At 38.5% G+C, this 13,377-nt stretch overlaps 1 pseudogene across 1 annotated transcript; it reads right to left on the bottom strand.

Moving 5' to 3' along the window:
* Positions 1-8,144: 8,144 nt before the first annotated feature.
* Positions 8,145-10,341, bottom strand: LOC308414785 (transketolase-like; annotated as a pseudogene). Its single transcript has 2 exons — positions 9,520-10,341; positions 8,145-9,184 (listed from the first exon to the last, which is right to left on the bottom strand). The product of its transcript is annotated as a transketolase-like (transcript).
* Positions 10,342-13,377: the final 3,036 nt, after the last annotated feature.

The following is a 13,377-nucleotide window of genomic DNA, read 5'->3' as shown; positions in this document are numbered from 1 at the left end:
TTGTTTTGTTTTGTTTTTACATCAAAAGCAGATTAGTAATCCTCAGGAAAGGAAAGAATAGCACATAAGGCTTTAATAGACAACAATACAAATATTCTAGAACTATAGTAATGCTAACAGCTGCAAATTCACTGATGACAGTTTATGATGTAAAACTTTTAAATACAATTTGTTCCAATAGTGCCTTTATGATCTGACTACACCATTCTGGTTGTCAACTTGATTATATCTGGAATGAACTACAGTTCATAAATGGAGGGCACAACTGTAATCCAGAACTGGAGGCTGGAACACATGTTTGGTTTTTAAATGGGACTCCTGTGTGTACAGGTGAGTCCTGGGTTTCTACTTTTTGTGGCTTTTTCTTGTGATATTTTTCTTCTCTTTGTTTGTACTTTTCTTATGTGTTTGTTTGTGTTATATATTATATTGTATTTTAATATTATTTTAATTTCTTAGAGGCCTGATTGCTTTCTAATGAGGAATTGAAAGAAGGTAGATCCTGATGGACAGAAAGGATGGAAGGAAGGGATCCATTATCAAGATATGAGTAAAAAACCTAGTTTCAATTAAAGGGAAACAAACAAACAGGAAGCAAGTGGCTGTGCAGAGTTTGGCTATTGTAGATGTGCATTTTGCAAAAATCACTCTGGGATAAGTATTTTGGAAGCCTTACATCTAACTGCATTGTGCTGTCTAATCAGCTGCTCCACTCACACATATATTTTTCAACACAAGTGGATTTGGTCTCAGTCTTCAGGGTAGCTAAAACTGTCATTAGCAAAAATACTGCTGTTTTTGCCTTGTCTAAAGAAACAGAAAAGAAAACTATGTTTCTAATTTTTTCAGAAAATGTGTGATTCCATGTGTCAAATGCTCATTTAATTAATATAAATCCAAGCATCAGTTAGGTGTATTCAGTATAAACTTCCTCTGATGGTTAAGAAAATTTCCAGCCAAATAGAATTTGACATTTTAATAAGAGAAGTAGAGCATTATGCTGCAGTCAGCATGGCTGACTCAAAACCACCACCATGCTGAGAAAATTACAGAGTTTTTCCTTCTGCCCTTTAACTCAAATCCAGTAATCAAAAGATTGATTTACTTCTCAAACTTAATTTGCTGTTTTAATTTTATTATTTTTCTCAAACTTTCTAGATTTTTTTAATCTATTGGATCAACTTCTGCTGGGACTCTGCTCATATCTGGGATGCCCCTTATATCTTAGTGATTCCTAGTCACAGTGAGGGGAATAATTTAAACTTCTGACTATCCTTTAAACTAAATAATGTCCTTGGCTTGAGGAATTAAAATAATATTTTTTCTTCAGAGAGGGGAATGTATATTTTAATTATGAGGTAAATATAAATACAAATTAAAAAAAAGGACTCTTCCTGAGTTTAAAGAAAAATATCGAGGGTTGTTTATCTCATACAGAATAGAATGGAAAGTCAAAATAAAAGAATATTGATTCTCATCAACAAGACCATTGTCTTGAAAGTAAACACAAAAAATAAGTACTTTAATTTCTGTAGGTTTTTAAAATAGTTTTTATTGCTTTTGTAGTCTATTTGTCCTATTAGACCTGCCCATATGCATGAGCAATACATTGAGCAATACACATTGTGAAATTCTCCAAGTACAAATTGTTCTTTCTAAAAGACATTTGATCCTCCTTTGATGTACAGAAGCATGACCACTTGGTGTATATATATTAGGATATACTAGACAGAAAACCACCCTGAAGAGCACTGACATGTATTGCTAAACAACCAATTATTGCAAAGTCATTGTGCCCATTTTGTTTCCTCAGATGATATTAGAAGGATCACCTTATGATGAACTACATTTGAGGACAATTTCACAGTGTTCATTGAACTTAGTCTGTCACCAAATATTTTCTTATTCCTTATAAACTATGGTATCAGGGCTTATGTCACAATATAAAAATGGCTGATCTACCTCTGGGAAGCAAGGAGCAATAGTGGAGAAAGACAAATATCTCTGGGGCCTGAAAACATGAAATCCAATTTGGAAGTGCCTAAATACTAGAAATCCATCAGTCAATCTTATGTCTTCCCAGATTTTTGTGTCTTGTGCCACCTGCCTCATTCCTCACTCACCTGATATTCCTATACCTTTAGAACCTTTAAAATGGCAGGTCATTTGCTACCTGAAACAGTGGAGATTCAGGGACACAGGCCTGGTGAGACTGCACTGTGAGTAGGCAAAGCACAGAGAGGTGTAGGCAGAGGACGCAAAAAATGCAGCCTTCTGGTTCAGTGGAGGTGGAACTCTGGCATAGGGACTCGGGATCTGCCCAAAAAGACCTGGCTCAAAGTCTAGACATACAGGCACACAACAAGGCACAATTCCTTGTCAGTGGGAACTGGGGTTTGCCCAGGAAAGGCAGAGCTTGAAGTTCAACTCTACAGACCCTCTTACACCTAGACAAGAAAGGAGTCTGACAAATAGGCCCAGGGAGAACAAATCAGAAGTCTTCAGAGAGCAGAAAGTATTGTGCTATTAGGAAAAAGGGTCCATAGTGACCTAGAGAAAGAGGCAGGTCCTTGCCAGTAGTACTCAGGACGTGTGGGCACAGGGCTGAACTACCAGAACAGCATCACAAGAGCTTCCACATCTGATCCCAAAAAGACAGAGCTGAGTCAGTGCTAACAGAACTCACTGCTTGTCCACCAAAAGCCAAACACTCAGAATCAGTTTTCTTCCTGAAATCTCAGGCCCTCAGTTACATGGGAGAGAAGGTAACAATCATTAACAACAAGACCACAAATAATCACATACAACAAGATGGCAAGAGGAAATCAAAAGAACTTAAGCAGTAGAAACCAAGACAACCTGACATCAGAACCCAGCTCTTCCACCACAGCAAGGAATGGAATGGAAAACACACCAGACAAAGAAGACTCAGACCTGAAATCATACCTCAAGATGATGATGGAGATCTTTGAGATGAGCACTTAAACAAGAACAGGAGGACAACCATAAACAAATAGAAGCTTTTAAAGAGGGAACATGAAAAACATTCAAAGAAATCAAAGAACTAGAGGAAAACAGAACCAAAGAGATGAAGGAATTGAAAATGGAAATGGAAACAATAAAGAAAACACTAAAAGAGAAAACCCTGGAGGTGGAAAACCAAAAGAAATCAGGAGTCACAGATGGAAGCATCTCCAACAGACTACAAGAGATGGAAGAGAGAATCTCAGGGGCCAAAGACAACATAGAAAACATAGACAAAACAGTCAGAGAATATGCAAAAGCTAAAAAGCACCTAACCCAAAATGTCCAGGAGATCCAGGACAAAATGTGAAGACCAAACCTAAGGATAATAGGAATAGAAGAGGGCTAAGGTTAAGAGGCACAGTAATGTCTACAACAAAATCATAGAAGAAAACTTTCCTACCCTCAAGAATGAGATGACCATGAGCATAAAAGAAGCCTACAGAACTCCAAAGAGAGCAGGCCAGAAAAGAAATGTCTCCCAACACATAATAGTCAAACACCAAGTGTTCAAAACAAAGAAAGAATACTAAAAGCAGTAATGGAAACAGATCGTGTAACATATTAAGGTAGACCAATCAGGATTACACCCAAATTCTCAAAAGAGACTCTGAAAGCAAGAACATCCTGGACAGTCATCATACAGACCCTAAGAGAACACAAGTGTCAGCCCAAGCTGCTATACCCAGCAAAACTCTCAATCACCATAGATGGAGAAACCAAAATATTCCAGGACAAAACTAAATTTACAGAATATCTGAACACAAATCCAGCACTACAAAGAATAATAAATGGAAAACCCAATAGAAGGAAGGAAACTACATCCTAGTAAAAACAAGAAAATACCTAAGCAAGAAAACCAAAAGAAAAAGACACACAGACACAATTCTACCACTAAAAGCAAAAATAGCAGGAAACTGTAACCACTATTCCTTAATATCTGTTAACATAAATGGACTCGATTTTTAAATAAAAAAGACATAGGCTATCAGACTGGATTCATAAGCAGAATCCTGCATTTTGCTGCATACAGGAAACTTAAATCAGAGACAAAGACAGACAATATCTCAGAGTAAAAGGTTGGGGAAAATACTTCCAAGAAAACGGCCCCAAGAAAAAAAGCTGGAGTACCCATTTGAATATCGAATAATGTAGATTGTCAAACAAAATTTGCCAAAAAAGATAGGAAGGACACTTTTTACTCATTACATGGAAAAATTGCCAGGAAGAACTCTCATTCTTAACATATATGTTCCAAATACGAGAGCACACCTATTAATAAACAATACCCTACTAAACCTCAAAAAACTCATTGAACCCCACCCAAAAATAGTGGGAGACCTCACTACTACACTCTCATCAGTGTACAGATCACGGAAGCAGAAACTGAACAAGGACACAGTGAAACTAGCAGTGGTTATGAACCAATTGTAATTAACAGACATCTACAGAACATTTCACCTAAAACAAAAGAATACACCTTCTCAGAACCTCATGGTACCTTCTCCCAAATTGACCATATAATCAGTCACAAAATGAGACTCAATAGATATAAGGAGAAGCAAATACTCCCATGCATCCTATCACATCTCCATTGACTAAGGCTGGTCTTTAATAACAACAAAGACAACAAAAATCCACTTATAAATGGAAACTGAACAATGCTCTACTGAACAATAGCATGGTCAAAGAAGAAATAAAGAAATAAATTAAGGATTTTCTAGAATTTCATGAAAATGAAAAACCAACATAACCACACCTATGTGATGCAATGAAAGGAGTACTGAGAAGAAAACTCAAAGCTCTCAGTGCTTCCAAAAAGAAACTGGAGAGAGCAACTTGATAGCACAGTTGAAAGATCTAGAACAAAAAGAAGCTGATACACCCAAGAAGAGTGGACAGCAAAGAAATAGAAGCAGTCATCACAAGCCTCCCAACCAAAAAAAAAAAAAAAAAAAAAAAAAAAAAAAAAAAAAGCCCAAGTCCAGATCGGTTGAATGCAGAATACTATCAGACATTTATTGATGACCTAATAACGATATTCTCCATACTATTCCACAAAATAGATTCAGAAGGAACACTACATCATTCATTTTTCGAGGACACAATAACCCTAGTTCCTAAACCACACAAAGGCCCTACAAGGAAAGAGAACTTCAGACTAATCTCACTTATGAATATTGATACAAAAATACTTAACAAAATCCTTGCAAACCGAATCCAAGAACACATCAAAATAATCATTCACCATGATCAAGTAGGCTTTGTCCCTGGATGCAGGGATGATATAATATACAGAAATCCATCAATGTAATCCACCAAATAAACAAACTCAAAGAAAAAAACCACATGATCATCTCACTAGATGCTGAAAAAGCATTTAACAAAATTCAATACCCCTTCACGTAAAAAGTCTTGGAAAGAACAGGAATCCAAGGCCCGTACCTAAACACAATAAAAGCATTATACAGCATATCAATAGCCAACATCAAACTTAATGGTGAGAAACTTGAGCAATTCCATTAACATCATGGATTACACAAGGCTGCCCACTCTCCCCCTATCTAGTCAACATGGTACTGGATGTCCTGGCTGGAGCAAGTAGATAGCAAAAGGAAATCAAAGGTTACAAATAGGAAAGGAAGAAGTAAAAATATCACTCTTTGCAGATGACATGTTAGTATATGTAAGTGACCCCAAAAATTCCACCAGAGAAATTCTACAATTGATAAACAAGTTCAGCAAAGTGACTGGATAGAAAATTAACTCAAACAAATAAGTAGCCTTCCTCTACTCAAAGGACAAATATGCAGAGAAAAAAATTAGGGAAAAGATACCCTTCACAATAGTCACAAATAATATTAAATACCTTGGTGTGACTCTAACTAAGCAAGTGAAGGATCTGTATGACAAGAACTTCAAATCTCTGAAGAAGGAATTTGAGGAAGATCTCAGAAGACAGAAAGATTTCCCATGCTCATGGATTTGAAGGATCAACATTGTAAAAATGGCCATCTTACCAAAAGCAATCTAGAGATTCAATGCAATACCCCTCAAAATTCCAACCTAATTTTACATAGAATTGGGAAGAGCAATGTGCAATTTCATCTGGAATAACAAAAAACCTAGGATATTGAAATCCATCCTTAACAACAAGAAAACATCTTTAGCAATCACCATGTTTGACCTCAAGCTATATTACAAGGTAATTTTGTTAAAAACTGATGGTACAGGTACAGAGATAGGCACATAGATCAATGGAATAGAATGGACGATCCAGAAATGAACTCTCACACAGATGGTCACTTGATGTTTGACAAAGGAGCTGTAAATATTCAATGGAAAAATGACAGCCTCTTCAACAAATGGTGTTGGTTCAAGTCAGCATGCAGAAGAATGAAAATAGACCCTTTCTTATCTCCTTGTACAAATCTCAAGTGCAAGTGGATCAAAGGTCTCCACATTAAACCAGGTACACTGAAACTAATAGGAGAGAAATTAGGAAAAACCTTAGAACACATAGGTACAGGGGAAATTTTCCTGAACAGAACACCAAAGGGTCGTACTCTAAGGTCAAAGATCAATAAAGGGGACTTAAGGAGATTGCAAAGTTTTAGTAAGGCCAAGGACACTGCCAAGAAAGCAAAATGACAGCCAACAGATTGGGAAAAGCTCTTTACCAACCCCACATCTGATAGAGACTTAATATGCAAGGTATACAAAGAACTCAAGAAGTTAGACACCAGAGAATCAAACAATCCTATTTAAAAAGGGGTACAGAGCTAAAGAAAAGTTTCTCAATTGAGGAATATCAAATGGCCAGAAAACATCTAAGGAAGTGCTAGATATTCCTATTCATCAGGGAAATGCAAATCAAAACAACACTGAGATTCCACCTCACATCAATCAGAATGGCTAAGATAAAAAACTCAGATGACAGCAGATGCTGCTGAGGATGAGGAGAAAGAGGAACACTCCTCTGTTGGTGTGATTATAAACTGGTACAATCACTCTGGAAATCTGTCTGGCGGTTTCTCATAAATTTGTGCATAGTACTACCTGAAGACCCAGGTATTCCACTTCTGGGCACATACCCCAGAGAAGCTCCAACATACAGTAAAGATACATGCACCATAATGTTCATAGCAGCCCTATTTATAATAGGCAGAATCTGGAAAGAACCCAGATGTCCTTCAGTAGATGAATGGATACAAAAATTGTGGTATATTTATACAATGGAGTACTACTCAGCTATCAGAAACAATGACTTTATGAAATTCTTAAGAAAATGGATGCATCTAGAGAATATCATCCTGAGTGAGATAACCCAGTCACAACAGAACAGACATAATATTCAGTCACTGATAATTGGATACTAACCCCAAAAAGCTCTCACAGGCTATATGAAGCTCAAGAGAAACAATGGAAAAAAGTAAAGCCTCTGTCCTTCTTAGGAAAAAAATAAATGTATATCACCGTCTCAATGTGTGGTATACCTAGACCTTAAATCATGAATTATCCATGATCAAAGATAGTAAGTAGCCTTATGGCAATTTTTGGTTTTCACAGATCATTTTGCTTAATCTATACTCAACAAGAAATTTCCATGTTATATTCTGTCCTACATATATTTCATGCTTATGGTAACTAGTGGGATTTTAATGCATGGTATCAACCCTCTAATATAATTAAGTACTGACAAAATATTCATACAATCTTATGCCAAATTGCCTTTAAAATCTGTATATTTATTTCTCTTTTTAAAAAATAAAGTGGTAAGCAAAAAAACGAACATTTAAAATGCACAAAACACACACACACACACACACACACACACACGTAAATGGTTTGGAATTCCAAAAGGAAATCTATATAACCACACATAAGAATAATTCTTAGTTCCCTGACTCCAGCTCTTCAATCACATAACTACCAGGTATCTTCAATCTAAAGTATAGTGTTTTATAATGTATTTGTTTTAGCTATAATGTCCTTAAATTGTGTAATCATCCAACTCATTCAAGGTTCCTTAAATTTCCTATGGGTCTAAATATTTTCTCTGCCCTGCTTGGATCCAGCCCATAATTTTTTTTTTTTCAAAACCTATATTTACTCTCCACTCAGTACCCCTTTGAGCACCTTTGCCAGATTCTCCCAGGAATGTGTAGTTCACCCACCAGGCATCCCATGTCCTCCCTAGTCCTTGGTGACAAGGCCCTCCAGAGCTTGCACAATGGCATCCTTGTCAATACGAAACACAGCAGCTCAGCTTGATTCCCACTTCGTGGTACTTGGCTGACAGACAGGCAAGTGTCCCTGACTCCAGGTTCACCCACTAAGACAGTAAATATGGCCTCGCCTATGCCACCTTTGGCTGCTCAGGCAGAGTCAAGAATGAGCTTTCTGTCCAGGGGCTTGATCTTGATGGTGAAGGGGTCCAACACATGGATCTTCTTTCTTCAACATCTCTGCAGTAGCCAAGGCCTCATGCAGAGTTACATCAGTCCAGATCACTGTCACCTAGTCATCCTTGCTCTTCAGAACCACCTTGGCATGACTGACCTGGGAATCCTCGTTGTTGCTATAGATAATGGTATTTTCTCGGCGTCTGATCTCGATGAAGCGGATGGATGCCCTTTGTGTTGGCTGCTCATTTCACTGCCTTCTCTGTTGTTACTCCATCACTTTGGTAAAAGATGGAACACATGGGGACTGACTGAAACATGGCCAGGTCTTCCAGGGCCATCTGAGAGGGCCTGTCTTCCCCAATGGTCACACCACAGTGGGAACCACATGTTGCTCTCAGAGATGGTAGCCATGTGAATCTGTGTGAAGAAAGCTGTGAACGTGCTGCAGAAGGACACTGTCCTGTCATGTGTGGCACAGTCCACAGCCATGCTTCCCATGTTTTGCTCAGCAATGTAGCACTCAGTGAAACGGTCTGGGTACTCCTCTTTGAAGAGCTCCAAGAAGATGAAATTTTTGGTGTCTCTTTCTAGGGTGAGGATGTGGTCACCGTCATGGCCCAGCTTACCAAGGGCTAGCCCATAAGCCTTCTGGGTGGCTATCTTGCCCCCACTTTGTAGCTGGGTAGAGTAGACATTCGGGTGTTTACAATGTTCACCGAAGGGGCATCCTCCCGAGGGGAAGTGGCCAGGATCTTTTTGTTTCGCACCCAACCTCCACCAGCAAGGAAGACACGACCCGGGGAAGATCTTCTTCAAGCAATTTATTCAGAATCCTTGAACTAGCTTCTGCTTCTGCCTCTGCCTCCAACCCTGGGGGAACGCCCACACAGGCTTAAATTCCCCTGTGCCCGCCAACCCCTGTAAGCCACTTGGGCCCTGCAGATAGGCTGCTTCAATGCTGAAGCAGGCAAGCTGAATAGCCACAGCCAAATAAGGAGTTGTTTATGATTGAGAGCACTCACCATCAAGGAGGTGGAAGGCGGAAACCAGCGCCATCTTCAGGGCGCAGCACCTCGTAGCTCTCCACATTTTTGCTCTGAACCTGTCTGTAAATCTTCTGAATAATCTGCTCGGCGATGTTTTGGGGAAGGGGAATCCCATGACATGCCTCCTTATCATCAATCTCTGTGATCCCATGGCCCTTGAATGATGGCTGTTGGCTGGTGCTTGGCCTGACCAAAGGTCTTGCACAGATCCTCCACGCTGTGTCCAAGCACAATGATGACATGCCAGCCAAAGGCCTCTAGTGCTTCTGGTAGATGTCCACCTGATGCTGCAGTGGAGCTGGATTGCTATGGCCCAGACATTTGATGTAAAAAATAGGAACAAGGTTGTACAGCTTGTAAATCCCGGCAAAGGACAGGGCCTCCAAGACGGAGACCTTGGACATCTCCCTGTCTGCCAGCATGCAACAGACTCGGTAGCTGGTTTTGTCAAAATATTTGCCTGTGTATGCCATCCCACAAGCAGCTCCCAGGTGCTAGCTCCTGCAGCCAGTGTCCACATCACTGAAGTCTTGTTTCGGGACAGGATGTTCATCCAAATCAGAGCTGATCTTCCTCAGGTGCAACAGCTCAGCCTCAGGCAGGAAGCCAGCATATAAGGTGGGTAGTTCATGGCCCTTGGAGAGCACAAAATGATCACTGTGAGGGTCTCCGTGATCCAGGCCTTATAGTATATTGTATGGAAAAACAGGACCCGCATCATCCCGGCAACACTGCAGCATGATATGGGGTGGCCCAAGCTTGCAGAGGTGGTGGTTTGGATGGAGCTGATGTGCAAGCGATAGGGTGTGTGTGTCCTTCAGAGTCTGTAGCATCTGCTGATCTGGTTTGTGGTAACATCCCATGGCATGGTCCAGAGAGGACAAAGACACTGAGGACACAGACACAGAGCCAGCGGCAGCTCAGGAAAGAACTGGCAGTGAGCGAGGCCAGTCTATGCATTTAAAAGGGGGAAGGTTTAATAACCTTTTTGGGAAAGGACTGGTATACATTTCACTGATTTTCTTAGGTCTAAGTAAGTATTCTTGGTATTTGAAGTGACTTTCACTTTATTTCTTTACTAGTATTTATCTACAACTAAGTATTTATTGTAAAATTTTCAAAGTTTTGGAAAAATAAAGATGGAATTACTCTTTTTCTCTGTCTCTGTGTCTCTGTGTCTCTGTTCTCTCTCTCTCTCTCTCTCTCTCTCTCTCTCTCTCTCTCTCTCTCTCTCTCTCTCTATCTCTCTCTCTCTCTCTCTCTCGCTCTCTCTCTCCCTCTCCCTACACCTCCCCCCTCTCTCTCACACACACACCCACACACATACTAACACACCCCACAAATCACAAATAAAGAAAACAAAACAAAAAAAAAAAAAAACAAACAAAACAAAACAAGACAAAGATGTGGTATTTAAAAAATCTAAGCTTGAATTTCTTAGTATGTGGCATCATTTTTACCTCAAACTCTAAGCCATAAAGATTGATCACAGAATTACTATATCCATTGCTCATCTTCAGTATGCGATGCCCAGCCCTACTGAGCATGCATGGTATCTACAATTGTTTATAAAAGCCTGCAAAGGACTGAGTGTTTACTTTTTATTTAGTGTCATCTCATTGCTATTATCTCCACTCCCTCCCAAGACAAGATTTTATTTTCTTCTCTGTGTCCCTTCGTTTCAGACTTGTACTAGTCTTTGTTCCTTACTAGGAATGGTGTTCAACTATGACTTGAAATTGCTACCTGCGTAATCCATGCTTGACAAATGCTCAGTTGAGTTAGAAAAAAAGTGGTTTTTTTTTTTTTTTTTTTTTTGTTTTTGCTAATATTAAATAATAAAATTTTTCTTTTAATTTTTGATTTTTTGATAAGGTACTTTTTACAAGCTCAAGTATTAAGCTGTTGATATTGTCCAATGTCACCTTTCATTATAAATGACTCTAAGACTTTTAATGCTCTTTGTCTCTGAATATAAATGTTTTCTGTGCTACAAATGCAGGGGTCTCTTCACTACGGATCCAAACAAGGCCACACTCTGGTATTGGCTCTTTTCTGTCTTGTGGTATAAAATACCCCATTCTTTGCTTACTTTTAGCTTGTGCAAAAAAAAGTAGGTCCTAAAAAAGTGTTTTTAAAAACGATGTTTAAATAAGTTTACTTTATTTTTTTTAATGAGCCACACAAACTTCACAGTGATCTTGTGGCACATGTGACCCTGGGACTGTGGTTGGAATGTTCCTGAGAGTAGGTTTCTGGATACTGATAATACTGTTCTCTGTTACTGATGGTATTTCTTTCTTTTTCTGATGCCTGTGCTGATTGGATGGAATTTTTGTACCACAACAGCACTGGGAGATTAATTACCTGAGGCCCCTCCTCTGACATCCTAATCCACCCTTTAAGTACATGCCAGCACAAAACACATTTCAAATATTAAGCAATTTGAAGCTCTGCCCAAGGCTATTTGCATGTGAGGTGATTTAAAACCCCATTTTCTATGGAAAGAGACATTGAGATGAATTAATATTTAATACAACATAGTTACCACGTCACAATAGTAGGTTTACTCTAAGGAGCAGATGATGAGTAGCTAGTACAATTTTAAGGATTAGAAATGCAATACAGTTAACCAGGCTTGGGAAATTAGTTTTATTCTTGTTAAATTAAAATTAGGGGCTTTTTTTCTGCAGCAGAGCAAGAAGATACATAGTAGCCAGCTATTTTTTTTTCTAGTGTGTTTCAGTCCTTTCCCATTTAACACAGCATCCTTCACTATTTTTGCCTGGACTTCCCTTCAAGACTAGTAATCCATTAGCTGTAGACTTAATCCTTTCAGTGAATCAGGAAAAGGGCTGTAGTTGTTACGTGAGGCACATTACAAAATTCTCAAAAGCTCTTGCCAAAATACACATTTCTGAGTGTCTTTTATTAACATAGTCAATTTTCATGATGAAATTTAGTAATTTGGAGGGCATACAGGATAGGAAGAAACTCTATTTCACCAGATATAGTTTTATGGAGACACAGGAGAATTGTGTAAGCAACTCTGTGCAGTAAACACATCATAGAGTAACTAATTATATAAGGGCCAAACTTTATCCTCACTGGTGAAACAATTAGAGCCTACCCATGAGGACAAAACAGGAGGAATAAATATATTTCTTGATAATATATAGAATCAGCATTAGAGGTCAGATGTGGGATGATTATAGAAAATAGAATATATATATATATATATATATATATATATATATATATATATCACATTATCATATACTGCTTAAAAATAGAAATGAGGATAAGAGTAAACAGACCCTACATGTTCAAATGGGGAAACAAAATATTATGAATCATTATGTGTATGTACTTAGTAATGGCAAGAGAGAGGAAGATGAAAGTTGCAAAGATAAACTCATCAAACACCTAGTTCTCTCTCTCTCTCTCTCTCTCTCTCTCTCTCTCTCTCTCTCTCTCTCTCTCTCTGTGTGTGTGTGTGTGTGTGTGTGTGTGTGTGTGTGATTATATCCTGGAAAATATCTGGCCTTATATTGAAAGGCACTAGTTAATTCCTGCTTAGCTATGACATTAGCAAAGTCAAATGTTTTTAATCTGTCTAGGACTCGATATTTGTATACCACAGAAAACAATGGTAAGGGTCATTGTTTTAATAATATTTACAATGTGATAAATCTTTACTCAAAATCATCTTAAAACAATACAGTTTTGGTTTAGGGGGCAATTATATGGCAAATATTCTCTCATTCATTTAAAGGAAATTGGACATTATTTGTGCCTGATTCTAGCTTGCTTTATTTTTTAACTGCCATGTTTGAATGAGGACATTTCATATTCCATTAAGTTTTAATGATCTAATGATTGCTGACCCAAAGTGGTCA

The sequence above is a fragment of the Micromys minutus genome (genome assembly GCF_963924665.1).
Source record: "Micromys minutus genome assembly, chromosome: X".
Taxonomy (NCBI): Eukaryota; Metazoa; Chordata; class Mammalia; order Rodentia; family Muridae; genus Micromys; species Micromys minutus.
The sequence above is the reverse complement of the archived record's forward strand: the minus strand, read 5'-3'. Positions and strand labels throughout refer to the sequence as shown.